Below are 11605 nucleotides of genomic sequence, written 5' to 3' on the forward strand. Positions count from 1 at the left end.
CTCTGTGCTCTCCTACCAACCTGATCTCTTTTGTCACTGCATTTTACATGAAAACTAGATCAATCTGCTGATAAAATGTTACTGTCCTCTTTGGCACAAAGAAGGTCACTGTTATAGTTTGAATGCAAATTGTCCTCTACATGTATACATGTTGGAACACTTGTATCCCAGCTAGAGGTACTGTTTGGGATGGTTGTGCAATCTACTAGGAGATAGAGCCTCATTGGAGGAAGTGTATCATTTGGGGTGGGCCTTGATGTTTATGAGCAGGGCCTTCTTCCTGTTGCATTCTGCTTTTTTCCTATGGAGTCAGTATGACAAGCTGCATCCTATTCTAGTCAGCATGCTTTCTCTGCCACTGTTTATCATATCCCCTAGAATATAAACCACACACAACCCTTCCTCCATTAATTTCCTTCTTGTCACTTATTTTGTAATAGCAATGATTAAAAATAATTACAAACAGCCAACTACAATGAGGGTGGAACTTTACATTTTCCCATAATGCTATGGTAAGAAGTTTACTTTCCTTAGTGAAAATCTGCAATACTGATGCTTAAAACAAAGACATAGCAATGACCAGTGAGTTATCCAAAGCATTTGTTCTAAGGTTCATTATTTGGTAAGTGGGATACAAAGCATTAAGAAAGCTGTGCTCAGTATGTGCCTGTACCCCTTTCCTGAGAAATACTTAAAGATGCAGTATGGAAAAACAGAAGCCAAGGCATCTTTGGGTATAAATAGAAACACAAGGAAACTTGACTTTAAATTCTCAAGTCACTTCAGTGAAACAGAAATCTTTCTAATTAATTATTAAAAGATAAAAAATTCTTCTGTATTGATCAATTTCTCAATAAGCCTTCATCTGACACTCTGGTATGGTCTTTACATCTGTTTGCCATGTTAAAGAGGTTCTCTGCTGTATAACCAATGTAACATTTGGTATGTTCCTTATCTCTGTTGATGTATACTCTTTGGGCCTGAGAAGGGGATGTTTTGTTCCCACAGAAAGCACTGATTGCCATTGTCTGTATTATTAACAGGTAGAATTAGAAGGACTGTTCTTGGTGCCTAATATTTTGTGTTAATAATAAAAATGGATTAATCTGGTCAGGTATTATTATTGTTTATGTGTAGTCTTAATCACATGGCTCTTAAATAATTCTAGGTTTACAGATTTGGCTAAATAATCTTAGTAAGAATTACAAGGGATATGGAAACAGTTCATTTGTTAATGAGTTCTGTTTGCAGACATGAGGAGTTTAGTCCTCAGATCCATGTAAAAGCAGCTTACGGTAGCAAACCCTCAAATATCGTGCAGGGCAGGTAGAGGCAGATGGATCACCTGGTCTCAGTGTCCAAGCAGCTTAGCCTGATAAACATTTTTCTATCTTAAAAACAAACAAACAAACAAAACAAAACAAACAATAACTAACCCCACAGTAAGGTGAATCTCACCTAAAGAATAACATTTGAGATTGACATTTGGCCTCACACACACCTAAACAGATGTCCATAAGCACATATATACCCTACATTTGCCCCTAGTGTGCACATAAAAAAAAATACGTTACTCTCTGTTAGCATTTATGTATGCATGTACATGATGTATTCACTCACAGTGTGGCACTCACCACTGAGTCTTGACACACACCTGGCTTCTACTTGCTAAGAGATTGTTCATACTTTATTAATGTTGCTCTGTAGTCTTATCAAAACTTACTTATTTATATGCCAGGTTTATTTTCTTGTCCTGCTATTGAGAGACCAAAAAAAGAAGAGTATCATTCATCCTAGAGTATATGTTTTGACTTCTGCCCTGCTCTCAACTTTCCAGAATGCTAGGAGGTTTAATTTCACTAAAACTGAACATAGACTGATTCATGTGTAATGTTTGGCACATCTCAGTGGGTCAAGTGCCTTGGTAATCATTGAGAATATTGCTGAGTACTGAACACAGTTAATGACCTCTGTCTGCAAAAACCTCTATTAAAGGTGTTAAAATCAGAGGTGATGATAATTATTTTCATTATTTCTTCTTTTTCATCTCTTTCTTCTTTTTTTCTTGCTTTGCCCCTTTCTCATTCTCATCCATCTTGTTTCTATTTCTCCACTTTCCATTTCCTTTTGAGACAGGATCTTGATATTTGCACAGGTTGGCTCAGTTGACTCTCTAGTTGAGGTAGGTATGGAATTTAATTCATACTAACTATTCCACCTTATCCTACAGAATTCTAGGATTTTGGAGATTAGATATCATGGCTGATTAAAAAGCAAATTTGAACAAATAATTATAGAAACAATCCAATACTCCCAAACTGTCATTGTCACTCATTATCAATGAATTTCATAGAGATTATAGATCTCTAGTGGTGGGCTCTGCACTGTGTTCTTCCTGGGCATTTCTGTTTTCTTTGCATCTCAGGGGCCTGAGTGTGGAGTTCTAGTCTCTTTTCTTGGGAATATTCTAATGAGTGTTTTAGCTAAAAGAAATTTTCCTGTGTGTCCTAATAATTGCCAACTTGATAGGATCTAAAATACCTAAAAGACAAGCCTTTGGCATGTCTGCAAGTGAATTTCTAAATTGAGTTAATTTAGGTAGGAGGATATTGTGGCTTCCTTCCACTATATCATTCATAGATTACATGGCTCAGATGCATTGTTGTGGCTGGCTTGTCTAATTTTATGGTCACATTGCTAAACAAATATTCTTACTAGCTAGTGGTTACAGAAAGAGCACGTAACACCATGAGAATAGTTACAACTCATACTGTTGGTACTTTTATTAGGAATTATTGATTTTCAAGTGGAGCAAAATCTGACATAAATCATGTGGAAATTTTTCAAGATGAAAAAGAGGTGAACAGATGAATTTCTAACTCTTAGCTATCATATCATTATTTAATTACATTGAGTGAATTACAGCATAATAAATCACAGACTCTGTCTTGTACTGTGAGAATGTGCTCACCCTCTTTAAGCTCTACTTCCTATGCTTCTGTCATGCTTCAGATATGTGTAAATTATTTAATAGAAAAGAAAACATCAGTACTATGTGTTATTTTCCTTACTACATATTCAAATCTATGCAGAGCCAACCTTACCACTGCCAACATAACATTCAGGAGCCACATGGATTACTATGGTACTTTCCCTCCGTTCACATCTTTAACATTCCCTTCAAATACCATGTCTATTTCTTCATTTTATTAAACTATCTTTTCTCTACATTCACTTTCTCTGGCAGATAAGCACCATGTGTTTTTTTTTAAAAGCACAAGACTCTCTACCCTTGTGGTTTGAATAGAAACTGTCCCCCATATGTTTAGAAAGAAAGCATAATTAATTCCTATCAGAGTTTTTTATTTAAAAAAAAAAATAGTTCCCCACCTGTTTAGAAAGCCTGTGTGATTTTTAGGAGGAGAAGGCTAGCTGGTGGAAGTGGATCACTGGTTCTGGTTAATGAAGTTTGATTGTCAAGCTCACTTCCTGTTTACTTTCTCCCTTCTATGTTGCAATGTATCCAGCTTGCTTCCACATTCTGCTGTCATGTCTTCCCTGTCATGATGAAATCCATCCCCTTAAACTGTAAGCCAGATAATCATTTCTTTCATTATCTAGCTTATATAAGGTGTTTTATCACAGTAACTGGGGCAGTAACTAATACAAAACTCAGGTAATTTGTAGGGTTGCAATGCAGTGTTTGCTTTAAAGAATCAAGTATTAGGGATGTAGATTACACTATGCTATATGACAAGGTGTTCTCTTTAAACCTGAAGTGAGGGATGATTATGACCTTGAAATATGATTATTGAAACCAGAAACTGATTTTTAAAAATATATTAAATTTTAATGAATTTAAATTTTGATTGAGATCCAGCTTAGATACTCTGAAACTATCCTTAATTGGCTACAAGGTCTAGTAAAGAAAATATTGAGTCTCAGTAAAATATAATTTTCAGAATCATCTTGTGATCTCTGAATCTTGTATCCTATACCAGTCTTGGCACAGGCCATAACCCTGTTACTTGGTGCTCCTATAAATCCAGTTTAAAGCTGAATTTTCAGACTTGTGATATAGGAGTGTTTTTGGATGATGAATTTTGAGATAAGATTATAGGAACTCTATAAAAGCTTGCTGACTTCAGCTGCCGTGTGTGTGTGTGTGTGTGTGTGTGTGTGTGTGTGTGTGTGTAGTCCAGAGAGTCACATATGTCTTTCTGTATCAGGCTTACCTTATTTTTCAAGATAGGATGTCTCACTAAATGTGTAGTACTCAAATTAGGTAGATGGCCAGAAACCCTGAGGAGCCCTCTTATCTAGGAATTTTAACTCCAGGTGGGTGATGCCACATTCATCTTATTATTTGAATAATTACTAGATATCTTCATGCTAGATTTTACTCACTGAATCATCTCTCTATCCCCTTGCCTGTTTCATTCTATTAGCATAAACAAAAGCTTTGCATGCCAGATTATATTTAGTAACCTTCCACATACTTTAATGCTCCACATAAAATAAGTCCTCACATTTGGTCTCAATACTTTGGGTTACTAGCTTCATGTTTATGAATGTTAAAAAAAATCATTATTAAATCTTTTAAAAATGTATAATTTGGTAGCCCACAATCTTAGACATCCATATCAAGTTCCTCTAAAGTGGAGATTGAGTTTGAGTTGTGTCACATACCCTATTAGGTCTGAGGACAATTTAGAAATATTGAGTGAGCAAATAAAACACATTTGTCTATTGGTACATTGTTCAAAATGTTTTCATACAAAGAAGGAAGCCAGACTCTGTCTAATATTAACCATGCCCTATAAAAAATGTTTCTTTGTTCAAATAAGTTTGAGAAATTTCAAAATAATGAACATTAAATGATTATTTTGGAAGATTTTCTTAGTCTCTCTTTGTCTCTCTCTCTCTCTTTCTCTGCCTCTGTGTGTGTGTTTGCGTGTTCTCTCTGTGTGTGTTTGTGTGTGTGTGTGTGTGTGTGTGTGTGTGTGTGTGTGTGTTGGGAGCCGACTTTTAGCAGAAAGCAGCTAGATTATCTTTGCAGCCATCTGGAACCATATATCTTGATAAGAGATTTGGTTTTCAATAGCCTACAACAGCTGAACCACACTCTGATATCCCACATATTTTGTGTTACTGTTTACTGCCCCCAGCTGCAAGGCGCACGTGGTAGCCATGCCTGCAAGGCATGCAGTTCACGTGCTGTCCACGTGCTATCCAGGCCATATATGCCTGTAAGGCGCACGTAGTATCCAAGCCTGCAAGGCGCACGGTACACGTGCTATCCACACTAGCCAAGCCTGTAAGGCTTACGTCATATCAACACCTGCAAGGCACGTGGTATCCACATGCCTACAAGGCACGTGGCAAAAGCATATAAATACCTCAGATTTCCCTTCAATAAACAAGACTTGAGACTTGAGACTTGATCAGACTTTCTGTCTTGTCTCTATTCTTCGCATCTCTTCCCCTTTATTCCCACTCTCTCTTTCTCACTAGACCCTGACCCTCGGACCGGAGCGGCAGCTTGGGCCAGGACACAGTGGCCATCAAGCGTGTAGCAGAGCAGGCTGCAACATTTTGGCCCACAAAGCCGGGCAGTACAGGCCGGGACATGTGTGTGTGTGTGTGTGTGTGTGTGTGTTTAATATGCTTATAAATTGTAAGAGGGAAAGTCATTCGAAATAACCTACAGTTTTGAAAATATATCTGATCACTGTAAATGTTAATATTGATTTTTAATAAAATAGTATTTAAACTCATGTAGGAAACAATCAAATAAGCATGTAAATGACCTTCTAGATTGAGTTAGTTGAATACCTGTCTTGGGTATGAGAAGCACCAATACACAAAGTAGGTCCTAGATGGAACAAAATGGAGAAAGGAGCTGCTCAGTAAATGCATCCCTCTGCTTCCTGACAGCAGATGCTGTTATTGCTTCAACCTGTTTCTGTAGCTCCCCTGCTCTGACCCATTATTCCACCAAACAAAGCTAAAACAAACCTTCCTGAACAAGCAGGATTTGTCAAGTGGTTTGTAATGACCATGGAAGGAAGTAACAAAAACAGCCATGAAGTTTTACCTTTCTCTGGGTGAAACTGCTTCTCAGCATGTTTCTCAAAAATTCTACTCTAGATTTTATAAGTCGCCATAAACACTAGCCACCCTTGGCATTCACGGTTGACATAAAAGCTGCAATGAAGGGAACTGCAGTGTAGACACTGGTATTCCTGCCAGCTTCTTTGCAAAACTTGTTTCTACTCTTTGCATTTTTCTCATGTCTCTTACTTCCAGTGTTTTAGAACTTGTGCTTTTGGCATGTCCATAGTTTTCTCCTTAGTTTCAAAAACCTTAAATTCCCAAGTGGCTCTTGATTTCTGAGCCTCACATTTTTGTACATAGTGATGAAGTTTTAAAAGGTAGTTTTATTGATCTATTAGAATAATTCTTGATACAGCCTTTACTAAGTCTGAGCATGGAGTTGAACACATGGCCAAGACAGTGGCTTTGTTTTATATATAAGAGAATTAGGCAAGAATAGAAGAAAGCTGAGTCTACCTTCTCTACTTTCAAGGACTTTGAGGTAACCAATGCAGATGATTATGTGTCAACCTAAGGAAGTGGTCCTAATAATGGTGATGGTGAATTGGATACAGATTCTAGCCAGTGTTTGGGATCCGGGGAAGAAGAGTTTGGAGAATGAAGTAGGCAGCACAGGCTTAGTCCACAGAAAACACTTGAAAGAAGAGGTTCAAATTAAGTTTTTTAGCCTCTGAAAAGAAAAATTTTAAATCAAAATTAGAGATAACTCCTTTAGCTAACAACTGTCACATGACATTTTATTACAAAAAAGGGAAAATGCAATTAATAAACAATTAAAGACTGAAATGTCTGGTGTGGTTCATGAATATTGATGCTAAAATGACAAGAGACTTTTTTTTTGAAAGTGAGAGAAAATATGAGAAAAATGTGACTTCATTTTTGAAGTTGGTGATTGTGGAAAGTCTTTCAAAAACATCTATAATTTCTGGTGTGTGTGTGTGTGTGTGTGTGTGTGTGTGTGTGTGTTGGTGGATATGGCTCTCTCTGAACATGTGTTCATATATGAGAGGATGTCATATGTCATTTTCCATTATGCTCCATCTAGTTTCAATGAGAAAGGGTCTACAACAGATTTTGAAACTAGTCTGATAGACACCAAGCCCCAGTAATTTTTCTGTCTTTATCCCTCTCAGTACCAATTATAGGTGAATTGGTTATACTCATCTTTAATTTTTAACTAATGTAGGTGCTGCAGATTCAAATTTAGGAGCACTCTTGTGGTCCTCTAGAAACTGTCTTGTCTGCTGAGCCACCCTCCTAACCCAAGTATCTTAAAAACTTTCAGTTTCAGACTAGGGTATACTTCATTACTAGTTATGCTTGCTAGATTTTCTGTTAACTTTACAAAGGATAGAATTCTCTATAAAGATGAAACATCAAAGAATAAATTTCCTTCATGAGACTGACCTATAGACATTGTCATGATTTATGATCAATGTGTGGTAAAGGCAATTTACTATGGACAATGCCACCGTTGGGTTTGTGGTCCTGTGTTCTATAAGAAAGCAGACAGAACAATCCTAAAAGAATAAGTCAATAAGTAGCAGTCCTGCATGGTCTCTGCACCAGTTCCTGATGCCAGGTTTCTCTCCTATATCAGTTCTTGCCCTGACTTCCCTCTGTGATGGGGTAAAATTTGTAAGCTAAAATAAACTTTTCCTTTCCCAAGTTGCTTTTGCTCATGTAGTTCTATCACATTAAGGGAAGCCCTGAGACATTGTTATCAGGATATCTTCAGCTTCTTCTGGTCTAGACACCAGTAGCAGCATGGTTCTTGTGTTTCCAAAAGGTAATAATTTAGAAAATGTAAAGTAATAAAGCAAACATCTGACAGTTTGGAGAAAACAGTTCTTTATGGTAAGAGGGAACTAACCAAGCATCTAAGATCCTGATCCTGGGGCAGAAGGAGAGGATTTGATTAATCAGTTCTTCCTAGAAATAACTTCTGCCCCATATTTGCACAAGTTTTGGGAATTTGATATTCTTCTTCAATGCCTTGATTGTATCACTATGGACTAACACATTCATCCATCCAGGCAAAAGAAACCATCTTTCAATGTTCTGCAACTGGTGATGAACAAGAAAGTCGATTTTGATAGTGGACGTCCCAGGCTGCAGAGTTGTCAAGAGGCATACTAACCACTGTTGCAGTTTGAATGAGAATGTCCTCCATGGGCTAATATACTTGAATGCTTACTCAGAACATGATAAAACTTTTTGGGAAATATTATGAGATGTGGTCTTACTGAAGAAAATGTACCACTGAGATTGGGTCTCTTTCCCTCTCTTTCCCTTGTGGTTGTTGTCTTGATATGTAACCTCTAGGTTAAGGGTCCAGTACCATAATGGCCTGCCTACTGCCCTGCTTCCAAACCAGATGATCATGGACTAACACATGTGAAACTGTAAGCTCCAAATAATTTTTTTCTTATGTGAGATGCCATGGTCATGGGGTATTATTATGCCAATGAAAAGGTGACTAACACACCAACACTGGACCTTGGAAAGTGAAGAAAAAAAATTTAAAAAAAAACCCTGAAGCCATGATACTGGTAGAAAGTAAGTCCCAAGCTAGGCATGTTGTGTATGTGTCAGTGGTGAGTGTGTATGTGTGTGTGTTTATTATGTTCTGTTGTATAGAATTGTTATTCTATGTTTGTGTTATGTAAACACATCTATTTCTTTTCCTAAAATGATTTACATTAGAGTTTTGAGAATTTCAAGCTAAGCTTATTAATATGAGATTAGGCCAAAATATTCAGACTTTTAAACACTGATGTATATAAGCAAGTTTATAGGCAAAAATATAACGATGGGAAGGAAGATTTGATGTTGTCCTTTCCATGTATATGTATTTTATTTATGTAATGTCTGCCTAGCATATACAAAGACATGAAAAAACTGATATATGTCAAACCTAAAACATCCTCCTTTGTTTTTGCCATAACCATCATAGTGAATGGACATAGATTTTAGTTCATACAATATTCAGCATCTATGTTGAGGGCAGACACAAAATTAGAAGCCCAAAGTGGTGTTAGGTATCTTAGAACCTTAACCCTAAAGGCCAATTAGCAAGCCAGGTTTAGCCATCTGTGTCAGTTGGCCAATTAGAACAAGTAATAATATAAGCAGAAAAGGGGAATGTATTCTATTTATCCACATTGGGAGGAGAAAGAACATGGTCTAGTGACCCTCCATTCTCTAAGACTGATTTCAAAATCCTTACATGTAATTCAGGTTTAAATTGAAGGCAAGATGTGTGTATATCTAAGTAGACCTGGTCAAGGTTTGGTTCTGACATATCCAATCTCAGCTGTAGTATGGTTGTAAAGTAGCCCAGTAAGTTACAAATATTTCTAGAGTAGATAAGTACCTCCTCTGGCCATACCTGTCACCTTAGTCTTTCCTTCTCCCAGCAGAGAATTCCTAGAAAAATTCTAATTTTTTTGGTTCTATTGTTTTAGGTAGCCAAACAAAGAGTTACAATATCCTTAGGATATTTTAATCCTGTCGATGCCATATTGTATCTGTCAGATTGAGTTCTCTGACTTTCTTTTTAAAAACAGTGTCCAATTTACAATAAAGTAAAGGGGGTGGGGGTGACTTCTGAAGCCACAGATTTGAGTCCTTTTTTTTTATTGGATTTTTTTTTTATGTTTCAGATGTTATCTTTTTACCCTATTACCCCACACACACACACACCCAGAAACTCCCTATTCAATCTCCCTTCCTCCTGCTTCTATGAAGATGTGCCCGCACCTACCTCCCCACTCCCACTTCCCCACCCTCGTATTCCCCCACAGTGGGCATACAGCCTTTATGGGACCAAGGATCTCCTTTCTTACCTATGCCCAAAAAGGCCATCCTCCCCTACATATACAGCTGGAATCATGAGTCCCTATGTATTCCCAGGTTGGAGGTTTAGAAACTTGAAGATCTGGTTGGTTGGTATTGTTGCTAATCTCATGGGGCCGCAAACACTTTCAGCTTCTTCAGTCTTCTCTCTAACTCCTCCATTGGGAACCCATTCATCAGTTCAATGGTTAGCTGTAAGCATCTCCCTCTGAATATGTCAGACTCTAGCAGACCTCTAAGGATACAGCTATATCAGGCTCCTGTCAGCATGTACTTCCTGACATCCATGTCAGCATCTACCTTTGGTGACTGCACATGGGATTGATACCCAAGTGGAATGATCTCCAGAAGGCCTTTCCTTCATTTCCTGTCCCACACTTTGTCCCCATATTGGCTCTCTTGAGTCTTTTGTTACTCCTTCTAAGAAGGACTGAAGCACCTACACTTGACTTGGTCTTCCTTCTTCATGAGCTTCATGTGGTCTGTGCATTGAATCTTGTGTATTTCAAGCTTCTGGACTAATATCCACTTATCAGTGAGTGAATACCATGGGTGTTCTTTTGTGATTGGGTTTCCTTATGGCTTATCCTCTAAGATCAAGAATTGACAAGTGGGCCCTCATAAAATTGCAAATTTTTGTAAAGCAAAGGACACTGTCAATAGGACAAATGGCAAACAAGTTTTGGAAACCAGATTGGGAAAAGATCTTTACCAATCTCACATTTGATAGAGGGCTAATATCAAATATATACAAAGAACTGAAGAAATTAAACCCCATTAAAAATAGGGTACAGAGCTAAACAAAGAATTCTCAACTGAGGAAACTTGAATGGCTAAGAAGCTCCTAAAGAAATGTTCAGCATCCTTAGTCATCAGGGTAGTGCAAATCAAAACAACCCTGAGATTCCATCTCATATCAGTAAGAATAGCTAAGATCAAAAACTCAGGTGATAGTAGATGCTGGCGAGGATGTGTAGAAAGAGGAAAACACCACCATTGTTGATGGGATTGCAAGGTGGTGCAATGACTGGAAATCAGTCTGGTGGTTCCTCAGAACATTGGACATAGCATTACCTGAGGACAAAGCTTTACAACTCCTGGGCATATACCTAGAAGATGCTCCAACATATAACAAGGATATATGCTCCACTATGTTCATAGCAGCCTTATTTACAACAGCCAGAAGCTGGAAAGAACACAGATGTTTTTCCACAGAAGAATGAATACAAAAAAAATGTGATACATTTACTCCATGGGGTATTACTCAGCTATTAAAAACAATGAATTTGAGAAATTCTTATGTAAATATTTGGAACTAGAAAATATCATCCTGAGTGAGGTAACCCAATCACAACAGATCTGGGTTCTTAAGTACACAAAATGTAAAGAGAATGTAAATGAGCAAGGCTGAAGTGGGGTCTCTCTCAGCAATTTATGCTGTTAGCGAAAGAATAAAAATATGCCAAGAAGTTAACTAGGTTACCCACGTGTGAAGCAGAGCTCTCTTTCCATAAGTTGCCAAAAGAAGGAATTATTAAAAGAAATGTAAATAATTATAGTTCATGTCAGGAGATAGCTGCAATTATGGATTCAGTAACAAATGAATACACACATGTTCATATTCTATAAG

This window comes from Arvicanthis niloticus, chromosome 10 (genome assembly GCF_011762505.2).
Source record: "Arvicanthis niloticus isolate mArvNil1 chromosome 10, mArvNil1.pat.X, whole genome shotgun sequence".
NCBI classification, from domain to species: Eukaryota; Metazoa; Chordata; class Mammalia; order Rodentia; family Muridae; genus Arvicanthis; species Arvicanthis niloticus.